This window comes from Piliocolobus tephrosceles, chromosome 20 (genome assembly GCF_002776525.5).
Source record: "Piliocolobus tephrosceles isolate RC106 chromosome 20, ASM277652v3, whole genome shotgun sequence".
Taxonomy (NCBI): Eukaryota; Metazoa; Chordata; class Mammalia; order Primates; family Cercopithecidae; genus Piliocolobus; species Piliocolobus tephrosceles.
Window position 1 is genome coordinate 49,236,983 of NC_045453.1, and position 6,622 is coordinate 49,243,604.

Consider the following 6,622-nt stretch of genomic DNA (forward strand, 5'->3'; position numbering starts at 1 on the left):
TAGCTTAGCCCCCACTTATGAGTGAGAACATACAATGTTTGGTTTTCCATTCTGAGTTACTTCACTGAGAATAATAGTCTCCAATCTCTTTCAGGTTGCTTCAGATACCATTAATTCATTTCTTTTTATGGCTGAGTAGTATTCCATTCCATTGCTACAGAAACTGTAGCATATATATATATATATATATATATATATATATGTATATGTGTGTGTGTGTATATATATATATATACACACCTATACACCACAGTTTCTTTATTCACTCATTGATTGATGGGCATTTGGGTTGGTCCCACGTTTTTACAGTTGCTAATTGTGCTGGTATAAACATGCATGAGCAAGTTTTTTTGTTTTTGTATAATGACTTCTTTTCTTCCAGGTACTCAGTAGTGTGATACATATATATTAAATAGTAGTTCTACTTTTAGTTCCTTAAGTAATCTCCACACTGTTTTTCATAGTGGTTGTACTAGTTTACATTCCCACAAGCAGTATAGAAGTGTTCCCTTTTCATCGCATCCATGCCAACATCTATTTATTTTTTTATTGTTTTTTGATGATGGTCATTCTTGGAGGAGTGAAGTAGTATCACATTGTGGTTTTGATTTGCATTTCCCTGATCATTAGTGATGTTGAGCATTTTTTATATGTCTGCTGCTCATTTGTATGTCTTCTTTTGAGAATTGTCTATTCAAGTCCTTAGCCCACTTTTTGATGGGATTGTTTGTTTATTTCTTGCCAATTTGTTTGAGTTCATTTTAGATTCTGGATATTAGTCCTTTGTCAGATGTAGTGATTGTGAAGATTTTCTCTCACTCTGTCAGTTTTCTGTTTATTCTGCTGACTGTTCTTTTGCTATGCAAAGGCTCTTTAGTTTAATCAAGTCCCAGTTGCTTATCTTTGTTTATATTGCATTTACTTTTTGGTTCTCGGTCATGAAATCCTTGCCTAAGCCAATGTCTAGAAGAGTTTTTCTGATGTGGTCTGCTGGAATTTTTATAGTTTCAGGTCTTAGATTTAAGTCCTTGATCCATCTTGAGTTCATTTTTGTATAAGGTAAGAGCTGATGATCCAGTTTCATTCTACATGTGGCTTGCCAATTATCCCAGCACCATTTGTGGAATAGGGTGTCCTTTCCCCACTTTATGTCTTTCTTTGCTTTGTCAAAGATCAGTTGGCTGTAAGTATTTTGGTGTATTTCTGGGTTCTCTATTCTGTTCCATTGGTCTATGTGCCTAGCTTTATATCAGTACCATGATATTTTGGTGACTATGGCCTTATGGTACAGTTTGAAATCAGGTAATGTGATGTCTCCAGATTTGTTCTTTTTGCTTAATCTTGCTTTGGTTATGCGGGCTCTTTTTCTCTCCCTTATAAATTTTAATTAATTAATTAATTTATTATTATTATACTTTAAGTTCTAGGGTACATGTGCACAACGTGCAGGTTTGTAACATAGGTATACATGTTGGTGTGCTGCACCCATTAACTCGTCATTTACATTAGGTATATCTCCTAATGCTAACCAGCCCCCTACCCGACAACAGGCCCCAGTGTGTGATGTTCCCCTTCCTGTGTCCAAGTGTTCTCATTGTTCAATTCCCACCTATGAGTGAGACCATGCGGTGTTTGGTTTTCTGTTCTTGTGATAGTTTGCTGAGAATGATGGTTTCCAGCTGCATCAATGTCCCTACAAAGGACACAAACTGATTCTTTTTTATGTCTGCATAGTATTCCATGGTGTATATGTGCCACATTTTCTTAATCCGGTCTATCATTGATGGACATTTGGGTTGGTTCCAAGTCTTTGCTATTGTGAATAGTGCCGCAACAAACATACATGTGCATGTGTCTTTATAGCAGCATGATTTATAATCCCTTGGATATTACCCAGTAATGGGATGGCTGGGTCAAATGGTATTTCTAGTTCTAGATCCTTGAGGAATTCGCCACACTGTCTTCCACAATGGTTGAACTAGTTTACCATCCCACCAATGGTGTAAAAGTGTTCCTATTTCTCCACATCCTCTCCAGCACCTGTTGTTTCCTGACTTTTTAATGATTGCCATTCTAACTGGTGTGAGACGGTATCTCATTGTGGTTTTTATTTACATTTCTCTGATGGCCAGTGATGATGAGCATTTTTTCATGTGTCTGTTGGCTGCATAAATGTTTTCTTTTGAGAAGTGTCTATTCATATCCTTCGCCCAATTTTTGATGGAGTTGTTTTTTTCTTGTAAATTTTTTTGAGTTCTTTATAGATTCTGGATATTAGCCCTTTGTCAGATGAGTAAATTGCAAAATTTTTTTCCCATTCTGCAGGTTGCCTGTTCACTCTGATGGTAGTTTATTTTGCTGTGCAGAAACTCTTTAGTTTAATTAGATCCCATTTGTCAATTTTGGCTTTTGTTGCCATTGCTTTGGTGTTTTAGAAATGAAGTCCTTGCCCATGCTTATGTCCTGAATGGTACTGGCTAGGTTTTCTTCTAGGGTTTTTATGGTTTTAGGTCTAACATTTAAGTCTTTAATCCATCTTGAATTAATTTTTGTATAAGGTGTAAGGAAGGGATCCAGTTTCAGCTTTCTACATATGGCTAGCCAATTTTCCCAGCACCATTTATTAAATAGAGAATCCTTTCCCCATTTCTTGTTTTTGTCAGGTTTGTCAAAAATCAGATGGCTTTAGATGTGTGGTATTATTTCTGAGGGTTCTATTTTGTTCCATTGATCTATGTCTCTGTTTTGGTACCGGTACCATGCTGTTTTGGTTACTGTAACCTTGTAGTATAGTTTGAAGTCAGGTAGCATGATGCCTCCAGCTTTGTTCTTTTGGCTTAGGATTGACTTGGCAATGCAGGCTCTTTTTTGGTTCCATATGAACTTTAAAGTATCTTTTTCCAGTTCTGTGAAGAAAGTCATTGGTAGCTTGATGGGGATGGCATTGAATCTATAAATTACCTTGGGCAGTACAGCGATTTTCACAATATTGATTTTTCCTATCCATGAGCATGGAATGTTCTTCCATTTGTTTGTGTCCTCTTTTATTTTGTTGAGCAGTGGTTTGTAGTTCTTCTTGAAGAGTTCCTTCACATCCCTTGTAAGTTGGATTCCTAGGTATTTTATTTTCTTTGAAGCAATTGTGAATGGGAGTTCACTCATGATTTGACTCTCTGTTTGTCAGTTATTGGTGTATAAGAATGCTTGTGATTTTTGCACATTGATTTTGTATCCTGAGACTTTGCTGCAGTTGCTTATCAAAAATTTTAGAATTGATTTTGTAGTTTTGTGAAAAATTATGGTGGTATTTTGATGAGAATTGCATATATGTACAACAAATAGCACTATGAATGGAATAGTATCTCACATCTCAATACTAATATTTAATTTAGATGGCCTAAATGCTCCACTTAAAAGATACAGAATTGCAGAATGGATAAGAATTCACCAGCTATCTGCTGCCTTCAAGAGACTCACCTAACACATAAAGACTCACATTAACTTAAGGTAAAGGGGTAGGAAAAACATTCTGTGCAAATGGGGACCAAAAGTGAGCCAGAGTAACTATTCTTATATCAGACAAAAGAAACTTTAAAGCAACAGCAGTTAAGATAGACAAAGGGGGACGTTACATAATGATAAAAGGCCTTACTCAACAGGAAAATATCACAATCCTAAATATATATGCCTATAACTGCAGCTCCCAAATTTATAAAACAATTACTACTAGATCTAACAAATGAAATAGACAGCAAAACAATAACAGTGAGGGACTTCAATATTCCACTGATGATACTAGACAGGTTATCAAGACAGAAAGTCAACAAAGAATCAATGGATTTAAACTATACCCTAGAACAAATGGAATTAACAGGTATTTATAGAACATTCTACCCAACAACTGCAGAATATACATTCTATTCATCAACATATGGAACTTTCTCTAAGATAGACCACATGATAGGCCACAAAATGAGCCTCAATACATTTAAGGGAATTGAAATTATATCAAGCACTCTATCAGACCACAGTGGAATAAAACTGGAAATCCACTCCAAAGCAACCTTCAAAACCATGCAAATACATGGAAATTAAATAATCTGCTCCTAAATGATCATTGGGTCAACTATGAAATCAAGATAGGAATTAAAAAATTCTTCAAACTGAACGCAAATAGTGACACAACCTATCAAAACCTCTGGGGTACAGCAAAGGCAGTGCTAAGAGGAAAGTTCATAGCTCTAAATGCCAACATCAAAAAGTCTGAAAGAGCATAAACAGACAACCTAAGTTCACACCTCAAGGAACTGGAGAAGCAAGAACAAAGCAAACCCAAACCCAGCAAAAGAAAGGAAATAAACAAAATAAACATTTAGCCGCACTAAATGAAATTGAAACGACAACAAAAAACAATAGAAAAGATAAATGAAACAAAAAGCTTGTTCTTGAAACCAGCTTAATAAAATAGATAAAAAAAATTTGATTGAACACTAGCAAAATTAACCAAGAAGAGAGAAAATTCAAATAAACTCAACCAGAAATGAAATGGGACATATTACAACTGACATCACAGAAATACAAAAGATCATTCAAGGCTACAATGAACACCTTCATGCGCATTAACTAGAAAACCTAGAGGATGTGGATAACTCCTTGGAATCATATAACCCTCCTATCTTACAACAGGAAGAATTAGATACCCTGAACAGAACAATAACAAGCAGCGAGATTGAAATGGTAATTAAAAAATGTTTTATATTTCAAATCTCTGTATTTACTTCTCTAATTTTTACTCCAAATACACAAGATATGTTAGTGTGTAGGAAGCGAGTGTAAGTTTGATGTTCACATAAGAAGTAGTATCCAAGGGGAGTATGATTGAATTGTGACCTTATGTGTCATTTATTACATCAGGAGTGAGCCAATGTTTTACCCTTTGAGGTGAGCAGATTGCTTGAGGGGAGTTAGAGTCCTTACATATGTCATCAGCACACCATTTTCAAGGACTGCTGGGCAGAATTTAGACAGATCAGGGAAGTGATGAGAATGGCTAGAAGAAGGGTAGAAAGGGAGAGACATAGGTGAGAATGACAGACATTCAGGAGGTGCATCAGCGGGAGCAAGATATGGCACCACAAAAAAAGACCCAGAGAATAATATAAAGCCGTATTTATAATTTACGGACACGCAAAACTATTCAATATATTGTTTAAGACAGAAAGTTGAAGTCAAGCTACAAAGAACAGCAATTGATTAATAAACATAAAATTCAGCATAATGGCTACCGAGGAGGTGGTTTTTTCATACAGGGTGCGGGGGCCCACAGAAGAAGGCTAAGGTAAATACTACTCTGTTTCTTAAGACGAGTGATGGCTATGCTGGGATTCTGTACTTAATTCTTTTTCTGCTTCGAGTACACATTTTCTGTATTTCCTCTAGTGAGTCAGATATTTTATTTTATTATACTAAAATAGGAAAAGTAACCAGACATAGAAACCTTAAGTTATACTGATCAATTTGAGAGCCTAGGCTACAGTACTGAACCTTTTCTTATAAGGCTCTTTCCTATTTTTATTAAAAAATTGAAAAAAATGTTTTTTAATAGGAAGTTCCTATAAAGAAAGAAAGCTGCCTTGATCCCCAAGTTCAGATCCCAAATCTCAGAGCCTCTTTCATCCATATCCACATCTCCAGGCTGCTCTTCCCTAAAGCCAAGCCACTCCACTCACCTGCGGGCTCCAGTCCTCCCTTTTTCCTCTCATCATAGCTGCACATCTGGGCTGTCAGTCCCTGAGTGGCCAACAAGATCAGAAGTGGGGTGAACACAGCAGATGGCCAAGGCAGTGGAGATCTGTTTACTGGCACCATGGGAACCTCTGCAGGTGCTTTAAGGAGGTGGAGCCAAAAGTTGGGGGCAGAGTCAGAACAGCTGGGGCAGTCACATGTTTCTGACCCCTCCCAACCTAGTAATATTGGGAAGCCTTTCTGCTTGGCTCTTCAGACCCAGCTCATCCCTCTGTCCTGGAAATGAGACTCAATTAGTTTCTCTCCAAAATTTGGGTCATCTGGCTCTCCAGGGCAGATGGTGGTGAGATGGGTGAGAAGGGCTGTCGCTGGGTGGGTCTCCCTGGATCAGGGGCCACTGGAGAAGAACTTCCCGTGATGGAATCACAAGTGGGGGTGGGGAAGCATGAGGTCACAAGGGTCAGATTGTGACCACCTGGAGTGAAGCTGGGGATTTGTCAGCCAGGCCAAGGGGTTTCATAAAAGGCCGGTTGCCAGGGGGTGATCCCAGCAGAGAGAGGCTGGGCATGAAGGGATGGGGTGATGGTATGTCAATTGGACTCCAGCTCCTGCTCCAGGGCCCTTTTGTGGAGGCTTATTTCCCAGGTCCTCTCCAAAGGACACCCTCTCTACGTTCTCAACCGCATCCTCCCCTGAGTCTCAAGCTCAGACTACAGTCTGTGGTCTACAGCTTCCCTCTCCCCGAGTCCCAACCCCAGCTTTCTCAGTTCCTGGCTGCAATAGTCCTAGACCCTCCACTCAATTTCCAAACCTTTTGCCTGGCACCACCTTCCCTACCCAGAGCTTTGGCCTACCTGTCAATCCTGCCCTGTATGGC

At 38.5% G+C, this 6,622-nt stretch overlaps 1 long non-coding RNA gene across 1 annotated transcript; it reads right to left on the reverse strand.

The window, feature by feature from the left end:
* Nucleotides 1-4,886: 4,886 nt before the first annotated feature.
* LOC111546526 lies at nucleotides 4,887-6,103 on the reverse strand. Its single transcript, XR_002732798.1, has 2 exons — nucleotides 5,730-6,103; nucleotides 4,887-5,050 (listed from the first exon to the last, which is right to left on the reverse strand). It is a non-coding gene; the product is annotated as an uncharacterized LOC111546526 (long non-coding RNA).
* Nucleotides 6,104-6,622: the final 519 nt, after the last annotated feature.